Here is a 16,259-nt window from a genome sequence, read left to right on the forward strand (position 1 = left end):
GCAAATGCAGAACCAAAGGGTAACAGTCAAGCAAAAGAGTGATAATAGGTTAACATTAGACACCATCAGGGACCTTTAGTTCCTCCTTAAGAACTATAGGCAGTATCTGAACCAAATTCTTGGTGCTGTTTTACAGATATAGAAACCCCTACCGTGTGGAAGATGTTCACTGCATGGTGCTCACATGGTCTTAGAACTCAGAAGCTTGATGATATTGGCTCCCGATTACCTCATCACCAACCAATCAGAAGACATCCACGAGCTGATCACACACCCCTCACCCTCTCCCTCACCCTGTGTTTAAGACCATTTCCCGGAAAGTCATCGTGGAATTTGGGGTTTTTAAGCTTGCCTGGGCTCCTTGCTTGGTACCTGCAATAAATGCTGCGCTTTCCTTCATCATAACCCTGTGTCAGTAGGTTGGTTTTACTGTGCGTGGATGAGTGATAGTAAGTGGAGGTAAATCTGATCTAGATAGTGACGGATGGACTGGAAATTCTGATGATGAATTCATTTGAAAGATTCCTTTCTTTAGCAATGTATAGGGGGCTACAGAGTGGAGCTTTCTCTTTCCTAGTCAGTGGCAGAGAAAAAGAGAGGAAAAGAAGGAGAAAGGCTGTCATGTTTAGTTAAAGTGTGAAGACTTGATCCGTTCTCTCGGGCCCAGGCAGCCTACCTGAACGTCATCTACTGCTCTTCCCCCTCACTCACATTCTGAAGTCTCCATCACTTGGACAGGACCGGGGTCATGTGGGGTCTTCTTCAGTTGTGAGACATTTATCCAGGATTCAAGAGCTTGACTGTCATCCATGCAGTTGGGATGATCTGGTACAATCCCTTTCAAGGAGGTTAAAGGGAAGTTTTTGCTCTTAGTGATTCCAAATCAGATGGTAGAAGACAACTGGGACTGAGTTTGGTGACTTGTAGTCAGACCTAGTGCCCTCCAAGCCTCAGGTCACTCAGTGCTCACGACAGTCATATCAAAGGAGGCCCGTGATTAGCTCCAACTCACAGATGAGGTAAGACCGAAACTTAGAGAGTGCAGGGGAGCAAGGTTGCCACCCCTACATGTCACTTTGGCCTGAGTATTCATTTAGGCTGATTCTTCTCAAGAAACTGAAGACTCAAAGCTTTTCTTTTACCTCCTCCACAACACGGGTTTGCGAAGAGTCAGACACGACTGAGTGACTGAACTGAACAACTGCAGCAAAGAATGCAGACAAAGGACCTGTCGCAGAAATAGAGCCGCGATCAGAGGTATTTACAGAAGAACACAGTGAGGTGTGGAGATCAGAGTCCACTCTGCACCCAGCAAACACGACATACCAAACACTGACTTTTCTGTGAATAGCCTTCCTCTTCTTTGAAGTCCCCAACCATTGCCCTCAACGTCCTCTTGTGATTTTAGCTGAAGGTGGTATTTAAAGTGATGGTTTTGACCATTTTGGTGGGTAGTTCTCCTGGGTCTCTCCTATGTATGCAAGGGTTACTATATGTTTGTTAGATTTTTTTTCCTTTTAATATGTCTCATGTCAATCTGATCTTAGACCCGCCAGAAGAACCTAGAAGGGTAGAGGAAAATTTCTTCATTCCCCAACATTCATGTTGTCACTTGTGGCAGAATTCACTTCCTTTTTAGGGCTGAACAATATTGCATTGTATGAATAGACCTCATTTTGTTTATCTAGTCATCCACCGATGGACACCCGTGTTGCTTCTATCTCGTGGCTCTTGTAAATAATGCCAGGTACATGGGTGTACACATCTCTCTTCAAGCTTCTGCTTTCAGTTCTTTAGGCTATATAGCCAGACATGGAATTGCTGGCAGTGGTAGGTTGCTTCGGTTGTGTCTGACTTTTTGCGACCCTGTGGCCTGTAGCCTGCTAGGCTCTTCTGTCCATGGGATTCTCCTGGCAAGAGTACTGGAGTGGGTTGCCATGATCTTCTCCGGGGGATCTTCCTGACCCAGGGGTCAAACCCAGGTGTCCTGCATCACAGGCAGATTCTTTCCCATCTGACCCAGATGTGGAATTGGTGGACCAGATGGTAACTCTGTGTTTAGTCGTTAAAGGAGCATCGTACTGTTTTGTAGTGTCAGTCTCAGACTATGTATAGAGATGCTCTCTGTTCATGAGCACCATGGGCATTCACGTGGGTCTTTACTACTCATGGGAGCCTCAAAGACATTAGGCCAGCTGGAGCTAGTAGTGTGGCCAGATGGGCCCCTGTGGTCCTTATCATGACTTCAAGACACAGCTCAGCAACAACCATCAGGTAGCTTTGAAGAAAACGAGGATTATTACTCTCAAGCCCTAAGGGCCACATAGCACAGTGGCCAGTGGGAAGGAGGGGGTGAGAGCACAGGTTGGGGTTCTGCTTTTATTGAGGTCCAAACGTAGGATGGTTATGCAGGAACCAGGGGGCAGGAAGAGACATGTGGGGTCACTCAAACAGTTTTCTAGATTGCCCAGGGTTTCCCTGAAAGAAGAACTTGATGCGTGGGGCAAGCGTGGTGGCTTATCTAGAAGCTGTCACACAGCTGGCACCGTGTTTACGAAAGATGAGTGTCTTCGAAATGGACGCTTTAGCAATCAGGAGCTTAATGCCAGTCTCTTAGGGTCAAGCACCTACACTGTGTTTCCCATCACAGCCTCACCGTGTAGCATCCCACCAACACACAAAAGGCCTCCTTTCTCCTTGTCCTCATCCACACTTGTCAGGTTCTGGCTTTTTGAGAGGGTGAGGTGGCCGACACATTTCGAACAGATCCCATGGTCTACAGTGCAGAGAACAGAGAACCTCAGACAAGTGTCTGGACTTTAAATAACGGAGCTTGAGGGCTGCCTCTCACCTCAAGCCAGGTCCTGGGCAAGGGTCTCAGTGACTGCGCACACGGTGATGCCAGGTTGCTGAGGTCAGCTGTGCCAGCCACTGGATCTTGGAGACACCTCCTTTCGGTCTTTATTCATCCAAAAAGCCGCTGGCCTTTGGGTTTGGCAATAGGCCTTCCCTACAGGGCTGGAGCAGAGGCCCCTGGGCTCTCCTTTTTGGGCTGGACTCACTGTGACTCACTTCCAAATCACCTGGAGATGTCACAGTGCATGTCTTCTTGACCTCGAGCTGTCCCTGGTTCTTCCTGGGCTCTGAGAGTTTTGGGGTAGTATCTAAATTTTTAAAAGTTCACTTACTTCTTTCATTTTCCTTTGGCTGTGCTTATTCTTCATTGCTTTGCACTGGCTTTCTCTAGTTTCAGGAAGTGGGGGGCTTCTTCAGTGCCACGTGTGGTTTCTCATTGCTGAGCCAGGCTGTAGGGGAGTGGGATTCAGTATTTACAGCAAGTGGCCTCTAGAACCTGGGCTCAATATAATCGTGGCCCCGTATGTGGAGTCTCCCAGGACCAAGGATCAAACCCGCCTTCTCTGCATGGTGAGGTGGATTCTCACGCACTGTGCACCAGTATGTGGCCTGCAGTGTTAAAACAGTACTTTATTGAGGTATAGTCCATGTAAACACACAGACCCTAGTCTGCTGGATGAGTTTCTATGCTGTAAACGTCTGTATGACCACCATCCAGGTCAAGCTCCAGGACATTCCCGGCACCCAGATGACTCCTTCGGGTCCCTCCCATGTGGTGCCCCTCATAAGCCATTGCTTTTCTGACCCGTTTCTGGATTTTCTGTGATCAGAATGCTCCCAGGGTGTGCTCACTTGTGTCTAGCACTGGGGCTCAACGGTGAGGTTCACTGAAGACCTTGCCTTTATCCTCAGTCCCATTTTCTTGCTGAGGGCTAGTCCATAGCAGGCAATTCACAGGTGGCTCAGTAGTAAATCCTCTGCCTGCCAATGCAGGAGACCCAGGAGACATGGGTTGGATCTCTGAATTGGGAAGATCCCCCGGAGGAGAGAATGGCAACCTGTACCAATACTTTTGCCTGGATAAATCCACAGGCAGAGGAGCCTGGTGGCCTATAGCCCAAGGGTTTGCAAAGAGCATTCACTGTTCCCCTTCTCCTGTTTTAAACAGTGGTGTTGTTTCCAGTGAGGGGTTGTGATGAGTGAAGCTGTTAAGCACATGTACATCTGTTTTTATTTCTCTTTGGTGAATATCTAGGAGCAGACGAGCCAGGACATGTGAGAGGTAGAGGATTAACTTTATTATAATCCACCAAGTTTCCAAGGCTGTTGTATTTTATACTCCAACCTGAGCTGAATGAGTTCCAGTTGCCTCCTATTCCAGTCAATGAAGAAAAATTTCCCGTATCCCGGGTTTTGAAGAGGATTGCAAAGAATCTCTCCTTCTTTTCCCCCATTCTGTTCCAAGTATGTCATCTTCCCCTTAAATCCAGTCATATTCTAGTTGACTCAGGAATCTAGTGGGGATGGAGGGTGGATGCAGGGGGCAAGTGGGCTCCATCTATGAGAACGTCTCAGAGAAGTCAGTCTTTGCAAATTCTGAGAACCCAGGCAAGAGCCAGAAGGGAGAGAGGTGCAGACGCGTGTGTGGCCCTGGGGCACCTGCTCCCCTGCTCCCCACTTGGTGCCTGTAGGACCCTCAGCTGCTCATCCTGGCTGCACCCCAGGGCCCCTCTAGAGCACACAGTGGGGTCCCGCTTGACTTCAGGTAAGTCTGTTGTTGCTATGCATTTCCTCCCTACCCACTTTGCTACCCAGCTGATCCTAGTCTCTCTTTTAGTCAATCATTTCCTTTAACAAGGTGCTGGAGCCAATTAGAGACATTTATTCCACATAGTGACCCACCTCCATGTCATTCAGAAAGTTCTTGAATGTCTAAGTCTTCTCCGCTCCCCAGTCTAGAGCCCAGAAGAAGGGAGAGAAGAGAAAAGAAGGGAGAGAGAAATTCTTAGAGAGGCGGCATCAGAAGGTCCTGGGGCATCATTCAGTTCAGTTCAGTTCTGTTCAGGCGCTCATTCGTGTCCGACTCTTTGAAACCCCATGAATCGCAGCACACCAGGCCTCCCTGCCCATCACCAACTCCCGGAGTTCACTCAGACTCATGTCCATCGAGCCAGTGATGCCTTCCAGCCATCTCATCCTCTGTCGTCCCTTTCTCCTCCTGCCCCTAACCCCTCCCAGCATCAAAGTATTTTCCAGTGAGTCAACTCTTCGCATCAGGTGGCCAAAGTACTGGAGCTTCAGCTTTAGCATCATTCGTTCCAAAGAAATCCCAGGGCTGATCTCCTTCAGAATGGACTGGTTGGATCTCCTTGCAGTCAAAGGGATTCTCAAGAGTCTTCTCCAACACCACAGTTCAAAAGCATCAATTTTTCGGTGCTCAGCCTTCTTCACAGTCCAACTCTGACATCCATACATGACCACAGGAAAAACCATAGCCTTGACTAGATGGACCTTAGTCGGCAAAGTAATGTCTCTGCTTTTGAATATGCTATCTAGGTTGGTCATAACTTTTCTTCCAAGGAGTAAGCATCTTTTAATTTCATGGCTGCAATCGCCATCTGCCGCGGTTTTGGAGCCCCAAAAAATAAAGTCGGACACTGTTTCCGCTGTTTCCCCATCTATTTCCCAGGAAGTGATGGGACCAGATGCCATGATCTTCGTTTTCTGAATGTTGAGCTTTAAGCCAACTTTGTCACTCTCCTCTTTCACTTTCATCAAGAGGCTTTTTAGATCCTCTTCACTTTCTGCCATAAGGGTGGTGTCATCTGCATATCTGAGGTTATTGGTATTTCTCCCGGCAATCTTGATTCCAACTTGTGTTTCTTCCAGTCCAGCGTTTCCCATGATGTACTCTGCATATAAGTTAAATAAGCAGGGTGACAATACACAGCCTTGACGTACTCCTTTTCCTATTTGGAACCAGTCTGTTGTCCATGATGGGGCATCATTAAAGAAAATGATAAGGTAACTGCCAGGGTCCAGCCCCGGTTGGATCCAGGGTATCTGAGGTGTGATGGTGTTGGCGAGGAGGGATTTATTTATTGATTGATATAGAAGGAGATAAGGATTTATTTGAAGATATAGAGAGAGATTAAAAAAAGAATGTTGCAGTTAAGAAATAGAGGAGAGAAAGAGGCTGTATTCCTTTGTTTACATAGAAAGCCAATAAAACTCCGAGACAAGGAGTTTGCGCCATCTATGTTGGGCCACAGGCACCCGCTTGAATAGTCGAGGGTGCCCCACCTTGGGCTCCCTCTCGCGTGGGTCTTAGAAGCCCAGGTAAATAAGTAGACGCGGTGAGCCTCTATGTTCCAGACAGGAATTTAGCCTGAAAAGGAGAATAAGACAAGAAGACATAGGGGGAGCCAGATTTCTGAGAAACTGGTCCGTCCTTTATTTTCCAGGAAAGCTTTTAATACTTTTGGTTGTACATAGAGATCAATGGATAATACAAAGTCATGCAGGGTTGGCAGCCCTGACCCTTAATCGAGACCAGGCTTTTTCTCTGCATACCTAGCTGTATACACAGGTCGTAGGTGATTTACATCATCTTCTGGCCAGGAGGTCTGTTAGCATTTTATGGCCCTCTTCTGATAAGGGTTGTCAACCAGAAAACTTATCTGCTCTAAAAGTGTTGTTCTTCCTAAAGTCTGGTGCCACTCTCAGAAAGCACTAGTTAAGGTTACGTTCTTACATAGCAAGGACACAACAATTTATAACAAAGAAAGAGGACTACAGTGATTTATAACAAAGAGAAAATTCATAAACTCAAAAGTCTAGTATTGCTAACATCAAAACTACTATATTGTTTTTTCTACATCCCAATTACATTGATTAATATCCTCCAGGTGCCTAAAAGATAAAGGATATGGAGGCCTGGTGGCAGCCAGTAACTCAACAATGAAAACCTACAGTGATATAATTCTTAGTTCTTTAAAAAGGGCTCTATATCTTTAAGATGCTTTAAGCTTCCTGTCTCTCATGGTTGAGGGGCTGTAAACAATGACATGCGTAGTCGTAAAAATCCGGGTAAGCCTGTCAGACAAGTTAGAGAGCCATCAGAGGGGTCTAAGCTGAGACACTCCTTTTATATGCAGGAGACTGTTAACTGGAGCTCTAAGTTAACTTTTTCCAGAGAAGGGTGGTGGGGATAGTCCCTGTTAATGTCAGAAGCGTAAGCGAAAAGCATAATGCAGTAAGGCAGGCAGACTCTGGTTTGAGGGGTAGATGCTCGAGAAAGTCTGGGGGACCCCTGAGGCCTGATCCCGCCTTTGTATATCAGGCCCCTTCCTCATGACCTTTGCCATGGGCGGGATTCCCCATGCTGGCTCCTGGCAGGTAACCTTCATGATAAGGTTATCTATTGATATTTATAAAACATTTCTTTCCATCTGATCATATATTGTTTTGTTTCTCTTCTCTCTCTTTTTTTTTTTTTTTTTGACTGCACCATGCTATATGCATGTTCTTAGTTCCTTGACCGAGTATCGAACCCATCCCCCCTGCAGGGGAAGCACAGAGTCCTCACCACTAAACCACCAGGGAAATCCCTCCATGACTAGGTTTTTATCTGAGGAATAGAATTTTAGAGGGAATATATCCCTTTTTGAAGCCCCAAGAAGACTCATATGGCTCAGGCTATCACTAATGAGCTGTGTGACCTTTGGAATGACCTTTAAACACCCTGAGCCTCAGTTTCCCTATCTGGAAAATGGGTATAACCAGGCCTTCCCAGCACAACCTCCACCCAGTGCACCAGTAGCACCCAGCTGCCCGGGCCCCACCAAGCAGCTCTGTTTCTGTCTGGACCCGCAAGAGACAGCCACGTTCTCAGGAACAGTGACGTCTAGAAGCTCCCTGCAGTATGAGTGTGGTCAGGATCTCTGAGCCAACATGAACCTCTATGCACTATTGGATCTCAGTGCAGATCACAGGAGGCCAGCAGAGGGGAAAGGGCCCTGGGTGAGGAGCACCCATTTCCACCCTCTCCTCCCCTCCCTGCCTTTTTCCCTGTTTCTAAACCTACAGCATCTCCTGGATCCTCCCCCACTGGGTAATAGTCCAGTTGCTTTGGTTTCTATACATTTTTAAGTTCTCCAGGCGCAGTGGTCTTCCTGGCCAGTGTGTAAAGTGATAGTGCCCACAGAGGCGGGGGAGAGATGGCCTTCAGGGACACCCAGTCTCCTTACAGAAACCAGGGAGTTCCAGGGCTGTGGTGGGGTGCATCCCAGTGGACAGGAAGCAGCTCTGGGGCTCTAAGAAAACAACTCCTGCGGTGAGAGAGGAGGGGAGCAGCAACCTGGAAAGAACACGGAAGGGCAGACCAGCTTCTCCGTGACCATCTCCTGGGTGCTGCTCAGGACGGCAGCGGGTGAGCATCCCCAGGATTCCTGCATCTGACAAACGTTTACTGAGCTCATTGTGGGTGCATCTACTGTTCTAAGTAAGAACTGGGAAAATGATGGTTGTTTTGCATGAAGGGAGCAGGGCTTCTGGGGTGGGTAACAAGCCAGCATGGCGGCAAGGGACGTACTTTAAAGATGGCCTCTCTGTGCTGAACCATTTACTAGTTGGATGACCTCAAGCAAGTTACTGTCCCTCTCTGGGCCTCAGTTTCTGCATCTATAAAATGGGGTTAATCCTGGAGTCCCTGCCCAGATCTGGGGAAAAGACTAAGTGAGCTTGAAGGAAGATTGAGAGAGCTTGAATGGTGTCTGGCCCACTGCAGGAGCTCTCAAAATGTTTAGAGTTGTTTTTAGGAGTGTTTAGGAGATTGAGCGCAGCAGGGAAGGCCTCCTGAGGAGGTGTCAGCTCTCTGAGGGGCAAGAGAGCAAGGCAGGGCAGGTCAAGGGAGTAAGACAAGGGGCCATCTCAGGAGTTAAGGGGGAGCTGGGTGCCCCTGCACTGTGGGCTGCAGAGGGCTTCCTTCTGTGCCTTTTGACTTCCTGTGTGGAGGCCCCATCACAGGATGCCTTGTTGAAACCAGGGGTCCCCCACATCCAGGTCACATAGTAGTGTTGGTCAGGGCTTCTTAGGAACTGGGCCACACAGCAGGCAGTGAATGGCGGGCAGGTTAGTGCATATTCATCTGTATTTACAGCCACTCCCCATCACTCACATCCCCTCGTCCTTGGAAAAATAATCTTCCACAAAACCAGTCCCTTTGTCACACAGGTTGGGGCCAGCTGGTTTAAACCCTTATCACTCCTTGTCATACATGTAAAATTGAGCCTCATAGAGGTGGAAGCCACTTGTTCAAGGCCCCTGGATGGAAAGTGGCTGAGGAGCGAGGTGCCTTAATTCCCCGAACCTGGAGAATAAGGTTCCCACAGAGAGAGCCCTGCAGGAGCAGACAAGCAAAGAGGGGATGGCCCCAGTACAGGCGGTTTCTGTGCTCACCGTGTGCTGGGCCCGACGCTGCAGGAGGAGCCTCTCCCTGCCTCGGCGTCCCAAGAGGCTGGGCACGTGGGCTGACTGAGGGCTTCCTGGAATGGGGAAGAAGAGGGCTTCCTAGACACACACCAGCCTCCACTGAGGGAAAGACACGCACACTGAGGTCCCTGTCCTTGGAGAGCTACGGTTTATTCTGTCTCCCTTTTGGACACCAATCTGTTCCTGTGCCCTCAGTGTCACCTGTCCTTTCCAGCTGTCCCCTTTCCCAGCTGAGCAGACACAGGCTGGCCTCTAAGGAGCCGCCACTTGACCCCAAAGCCTCTCACTTCTAGGCACATATTTCCGCTTCCATCTTGGACACAGATTTCTATACCCATTTTCTCCTTATTTTTAGAAAGTGATACTTTAAGGGCAAAATGTGGTAATTGCACAAAAACACACTAAGTCAAATTAGATGAACAAAAGTGATGGCAACAAACTAGAGACTGGTACCAACCAGCCACACAGGGTGTATGCATGTTCCCAGATGGGTGTCAGTCAAAGTGGCAGCGCCTCCTGATCCCTCCCTTGGCAGTAACCCAGGTCACTGAGCCCTGTCTGACTTCCCTCCACAAACATTTGCTGGGAACTTTCAGACCAAGTGCAATGACAATGACATTGCCTTCCCCTTCAACCCTCGGTTTGAAAACAGTGGGTATGTGGTCTGCAACAAGAAGCAGGAAAGAAGCTGGAGCCCGAGGAGAGGAAGATGCAGACGCCCTCCCAGAGGGGGAATCAGTTTGAGTTCTGCTTCTAGGTACAGAGCTCAGAGTTCAAGGTGAGCAGGAACTCTCCTCTCTTCCCTTCAGCTGCTTGTCCCGCACCCACATCGGGTGGTGTGGACAGTCTTTAAACAGCCACGTAAGCAACACCTTTGCACAGAGAAGAGGACCATTTCCTTGGAAGGCTAAGGCTGCAGTCCGCTTCCACACCTTCAGCTGAAACTCCAGGTGCACCTCTTGCTTCTTTTGCTCTGGAAATAAGCACTAGATAAGTCACCATGGTGCTTTTTGGCCGCCAGGGTCTTTAAATCCAAATTAATTCCGATCTTCTGTTGTGGCTCTTCTTCTGCTCTAGGTCCCTGGGAACATCTGAGTTTCTGTTACATTGTTGCTGCCTTTTTCCAGATGTTATTAATGGCTTTGTTTTGCAGGGCATTGCACGTTGCTTTTGGAAGCAGGGCAGTATCTCTGGGTTTGGGGAGATGGGAGGGGGAGTGAGTACATCCGTGTCCCTGCTTCTCTGTGTGAACGTGGATGTCCCCACCCCCTCATCCTGCTACCTGATTTAAACGTCCAGGTTGTGTTTGGATGCATTTCGGGTCCAAAGCATGTTCTTGTAACTGATACAGATCTCAAGACGGATGCCCAGACCTACAGAGGATTGATGTGAAAACTATAGACATGGGTCAAAACTTCTACAGGCAGGGGTCCCAGAGTTCAGGTGTGCTCCCACCTGGCCAGGGACCACTACTGGCATGTGCTCTCATCACGGCAAGTGATGCTCAATGGGAAGAGCTTCACGCAATATGACCGCTGCGTGCCTTTTGGTCAAGTCACCACCATCTGAGGCATGGAATCTGTGCGGCTGTCCTCCATCAGCTTCCAGGTCAGGCTGTCCCCTGCCCGGGGCTGGGTGTGGGGCCCTGTCCTCTGTGTCTGGGCCCTGCTGCGTGGACCCGAAGTGCCAGCCAGTCTTCTGCCCAGCGGCTCTGGGAACACCACTGGCTCGCTTGTCCTGTCCTTCTTGTGTCCCGTGTCTCTCTGGGATATCTGCTCAGTCTGCTGGACTAGTAGGGCATGTATCTCTGTCACTCTCTGTTCCCACCCTGCTTACGAGGCCGTGGGGTACTTAGAAGAACCCGGGCTTGGGAATCAAACTGAATCCTGCTCAGATCCCCAGCTCTGCCATTCTCATCGGCTGGGGGGTCTTAGACACGTGACTGCACCTTTCGAAGCCTTGGTTTTCTCCCCTGTGGAATGAGCAGCCTGCAGCCCCACAGCTCGCTGTGTGAGTTCAGTGAAGCGACACAGGTCAAAGAGCACGAAGTAGCCTGCTGGGGACACTCGGGTCTATTTGGTCATCTCTGCGTTTTACAGTCTTTGAATGTTTCACCAACATCTAAAAGGTCAGTTGTAATTTTGCAAGATGAAACTTTTCTGGAGCTGGACAGTGGTGATGGGGGTGAATTTAACACAGCTGAAATGTATTTACTCTCAGTATGGTCAATTTTCAGTGATATGCATTTCAGCACTGTTTAGGGAAAGAGATGAGGCAGATTGCTTCTTCCTCCTGAGGATGGAAAGGCCCTAGGAGACAGATTGCCTCCAGGGTGCTCACCAGAAATTCCCAGACTGGCTGACTAAGTCTTCATTCCCGGGGAAGGTAGAAGCTGCCAGCCAGGTCAGGTGTCACACCTCGGTTTGGTATCATGGGCTTCAGCAAAAGTGACGCCATTTTAAGCCTGTGGTTTTCTCTTTAACTATTCCCCACTTATTGAGCAAACTTTCAACCTAACCAAGAGATCAATCAGAATTTGAGGTCTTCAGAATTGAAAGAGACACATGTACCCCAAAGTTCATCACAGCACTGTTTACAATAGCTCTGACATGGAAGCAACCTAGATGTCCATCGGCAGACGAATAGATAGGAAAGCTGTGGTACATATACACAATGGAATATTACACAGCTATTAAAAAGAATGCATTTGAATCAGTTCTAATGAGGTGGATGAAACTGGAGCCTATTCTACAGAGTGAAGGAAGTCAGAAAGAAAAACACCAATACACTATATTATGATGGAATTTAGAAAGATGGTAACGATGACCCTGTTGTTTTTGAGATTGTATCCAAGTACTGCATTTTGGACTCTTTTGTTGACCATGATGGCTACTCCATTTCTTCTGAGGGATTCCTGCCCACAGTAGTAGATATAATGGTCATCTGAGTTAAATTCACCCATTCCACTCCATTTTAGTTCGCTTGTTCCTAGAATGTCGACGTTTACTCTTGCCATCTCTTGTTTGACCACTTCCAATTTGCCTTGATTCATGGGCCTGACATTCCAGGTTCCTATGCAATACTGCTCTTTACAGCACCGGACCTTGCTTCTATCACCAGTCACATCCACAGCTAGGTATTATTTTTGCTTTGGCTGCATCCCTTCATTCTTTCTGGAGTTATTTCTCCACTGACCTCCAGTAGCATATTGGGCACCTACTGACCTGGGGAGTTCCTCTTTCAGTATCCTATCATTTTGCCTTTTCACACTGTTCATGGGGTTCTCAAGGCAAGAATACTGAAGTGGTTTGCCATTCCCTTCTCCAGTGGACCACATTCTGTCAGACCTCTCCACCATGACCCGCCCGCCTTGGGTTGCCCCGTGGGCATGGCTTCGTTTCATTGAGTTAGACAGGCTGTGGTCCTAGTGTGATGAGATTGACTAATTTTCTGTGAGTATGGTTTCAGTGTGTCTGCCCTCTGATGCCCTCTTGCAACACCTACCATCTTACTTGGGTTTCTCTTACCTTGGGCTTGGGGTATCTCTTCACTGCTCCTTACCTTGGAAGAGGGGTATCTCCTCCCGCTGCCCTTCCTGACTTTCAATGTGGGATAGCTCCTCTAGGCCCTCCTGCACCCGCACAGCCACCACTCCTTGGGCGTGGGGTTGCTCCTCCTGGTCGCTGCCCTGGCCTCGGGCTTGGTATTGCTCCTTCCTGCCACCGTCCCTGGCCTCGGACACGGGGTATCTCCTCCCGGCCGCTGCCCCTGACCTCGGACGTGGGGTAGCTCTCGGCCACGCTTAGTGCGCCGGGCCGCCGCTGCCGTCTGCAATGCTGCCAGGAAGATGCATTTCAAGCCTTGTCTCTCAAAGACTTTTAAGAGAATTTCAAGCTCCAACAAATGAGGGGATTCTTTTTCAGGGAAGAGCACCATGCTGGTCAGCCTCACTGGGTCAGGCCGATTCTACTCCAAAATCACCAACATGGACAGACAACAGGAAGAACTCAGAGGTGCAGAGACGTTGTGATTTGCTTAAGGTCACCAAAGTATTTATTGGCAGAGTTCAGACCTGACCTGGGGGGCCACAGAAGACACCTCTGCCCAAGGTGCATGGAGAGCACAGTCTGTCTGAATGGGATCCTGGCATCACTGGGTATCTCCCAGGGCCAGCTGTGCACACCGGGCTCCGAGGGGCTTCCCTGGATTCTGAGTGGTTGTGTGCCTCAAGGACACGGGGTAGGACTGAATTGGGCTTGTGGGTGCTTTTTTGTTTGGCCTGCACAGTGTTTACTTTAATTCGCTGCCAAAGAAAATGTATAATGTGGAGAGAACAGTATCATCAACAATATACACCCATCCCTCAGTTTCAACTCTTGACCTATCTGCTTCACGTCTATCCAACCCTCCTTCCCTTTCCACTCCTGGATTATTTGGCAGCAAATCTGGATATATTATCTCATTGCAAATATTCATAATGCTCTATCACAAAGAAGCTCTTCTACAATCCTTTATAAAGGCTTGCTGCTGCTGCTGCTGCTAAGTTGCTTCAGTCATGTCTGACTCTGTGTGACCCCATAGATGGCCACCCGCCAGGCTCCTCTGCCCACAGGATTCTCCAGGCAAGATCACTCGAGTGGGTTGCCATTTCCTTCTCTTTATAAAGGCTCTTCTCCACAAATTAGAAAGTTTTACAGAAAAAAAGTATTTACATTTCTGTCTCCTCCTAAAGACTTAGAAACTCTGCTCACACTGGACTGGAAGGTAATCACGCATTACAGCTGAGTGGACACTGCTCTTTAGATAAGGATGATGATGCCTACTTAGCTGCAGTCCCCACCACTCCCTACTGTACCCTACCTGGCCAGCTCACCTATACTTATCACCTGCCTGGCTCCTCTAAGCATTGAACTTTTGTACGAAACTGACCTAAAGGAGAAGGCAGGAAAGACTTCAACAACTTGAAACATGTGAAAATAGACTATGAGATAGAACTGTGTTGAAGGCAGTTTGCAAAACTGTTGTAGCCACGCATTCCAGGAAACAAACTCACTCAGAAGGCAATGCAGATATTGGAGAGCAGTTTCTTAGTCCAGCGGGCCCAAGGCAGAGTCTCCTCTTAGCCAAGGACCCCACCCAGTTTTTGTGAAAACCTTATTATATACCTTAAGTGTGGGTGCTCAAACCCACCTCCCCAAATTCCCTGGAACTAGTCTGAACAAAGGAAAAGAAAGATACAAAGTTAACCCATGATTCATATGCCTTAAGCCTAGATAGTTAACAGTGGACAATTATCCATAGGCCTGCAGTCATACCCCAATAAGTGTAATAGAATTAATGATTCTGTTCGGTTACACAGATAATTAGGGTATTCTTTTAGGTGACAGAAAGTCTAGGTATGAGCCCTGGTGCTCTCCCATCCGGAGGAGGGTCTGGTTTTCCAGTTGGCATGTCATTTCCATAGACACTGGGCATTTAGCTCAAAGTCCACAGTCTGGCCCAAGATGGAGTCCTACTTTCAAGATAGAGCCTGTTCTGTCTGTTTCCTCCTTCAAACCACATTAGATAAAAGGCATTCTGAAAGGAAGCTTGACACGTAGAAATGTAATCAATCTGGAAATTTTGCTTAGAGGGACCAGGGTGGAAGCAGTGGGTGGTAGAGAGACAACCTAGTACACGCCATTCTTATCCACAGACTTTTTCTCAATCACAAGTTCATCCAGAAGGTGGGGTTTATCCCTATCTCACAGATGACGAAACTGAGACAAAGAGAAGTTAAACAAGCTTCCCCAGGCCACTCAGCTAACAGGCAGCAGGATTAGGATTCAAACCTGGAGGTTGTCTGGCTCTAAAATGAAGCATCTTTACCATAAGCCTGGGTCCTTTAAAGAGGCTCAGGAAAGAGAACACGACAAAGTGATGGGGCCCAGGAGGCGTGGAGATGCCAGTGAGGACTTGGGAGGCTTCCTGGGGCCTGGAGGAAGGATGGGAGCCCAGGAGCAGGAGCAGAAGAGGGGCTGCCCCCCTAGCTGCAGAGAGCATCTGGGAAAGAGGCTGTGGGGTAGGGGGGCAAAGTTCAAAGTCACCATTGTTCTCTGGGTGGGGTGGGCAGGAGGGAGAAGTGACTTCTTGGCCTGTTCAGGTGAGCAGAAGGCTTATCCTGGAGAACAGGTGGGATTCCCTTTGGTACCTGGGGTCCCTGAATCCCCAGCCAGGCCTTGGGGACTTTGTAGGAGCTTGGGCTGGGGTCCAGCCACCCCCTCACTCCCCTGGTTCTTTCCCATCTCAGGGCTATGCACACGCCACTTCCTCCTCCTAGCAGCCGCCAATCCGTCCCTGCAACTTTTTCCTCTTAGAAGCTGCCAGCTATCGAGACCAGCCCAGCAACGAACTGACCTGAGGGAGCGGTGCCACAGAAGAATAAGGAAAAAGAAGACTCAGAAATAAGGTGGGGGTCAGCAGACAAAAGCCCAGATCCTAATCCTAGCATTCCTTTTATTGTTAACATCTACTTCCTTATTTGTGCTCTAGAGATATCTCTTTACAATTTCAGATCGGGGATAAAGAAACACAATGCACAGTCCTCAGTGTCAAATTCCAGGCCCTTCATGACTTTGTTTAGCCCTTTGGTTAGTGACGCCCTTTCTCAGCAACTCCCTCAAGGCTCTGGTTAAGGGAACAGTCACTGATGGTTTTCCGTCAGTCACATCAGTACTTCAATGTCCTGTACTTTTAACTGCTCCCAGCCCTTCACCTGGGGGTGATGAGAGAGTCATTCTTATTTTTCAAGAAGCCCTGTTAATTATAATACAGGCCTGTGCATAGCCTATTCCTTATATATCTCCCTTTTTTATGTTTTGAAGCTTACTTTTGGTGATTATCGGTGATCATAGAAGCCAAAGCGATAATTG

This window comes from Ovis aries, chromosome 11 (genome assembly GCF_016772045.2).
Source record: "Ovis aries strain OAR_USU_Benz2616 breed Rambouillet chromosome 11, ARS-UI_Ramb_v3.0, whole genome shotgun sequence".
NCBI classification, from domain to species: domain Eukaryota; kingdom Metazoa; phylum Chordata; class Mammalia; order Artiodactyla; family Bovidae; genus Ovis; species Ovis aries.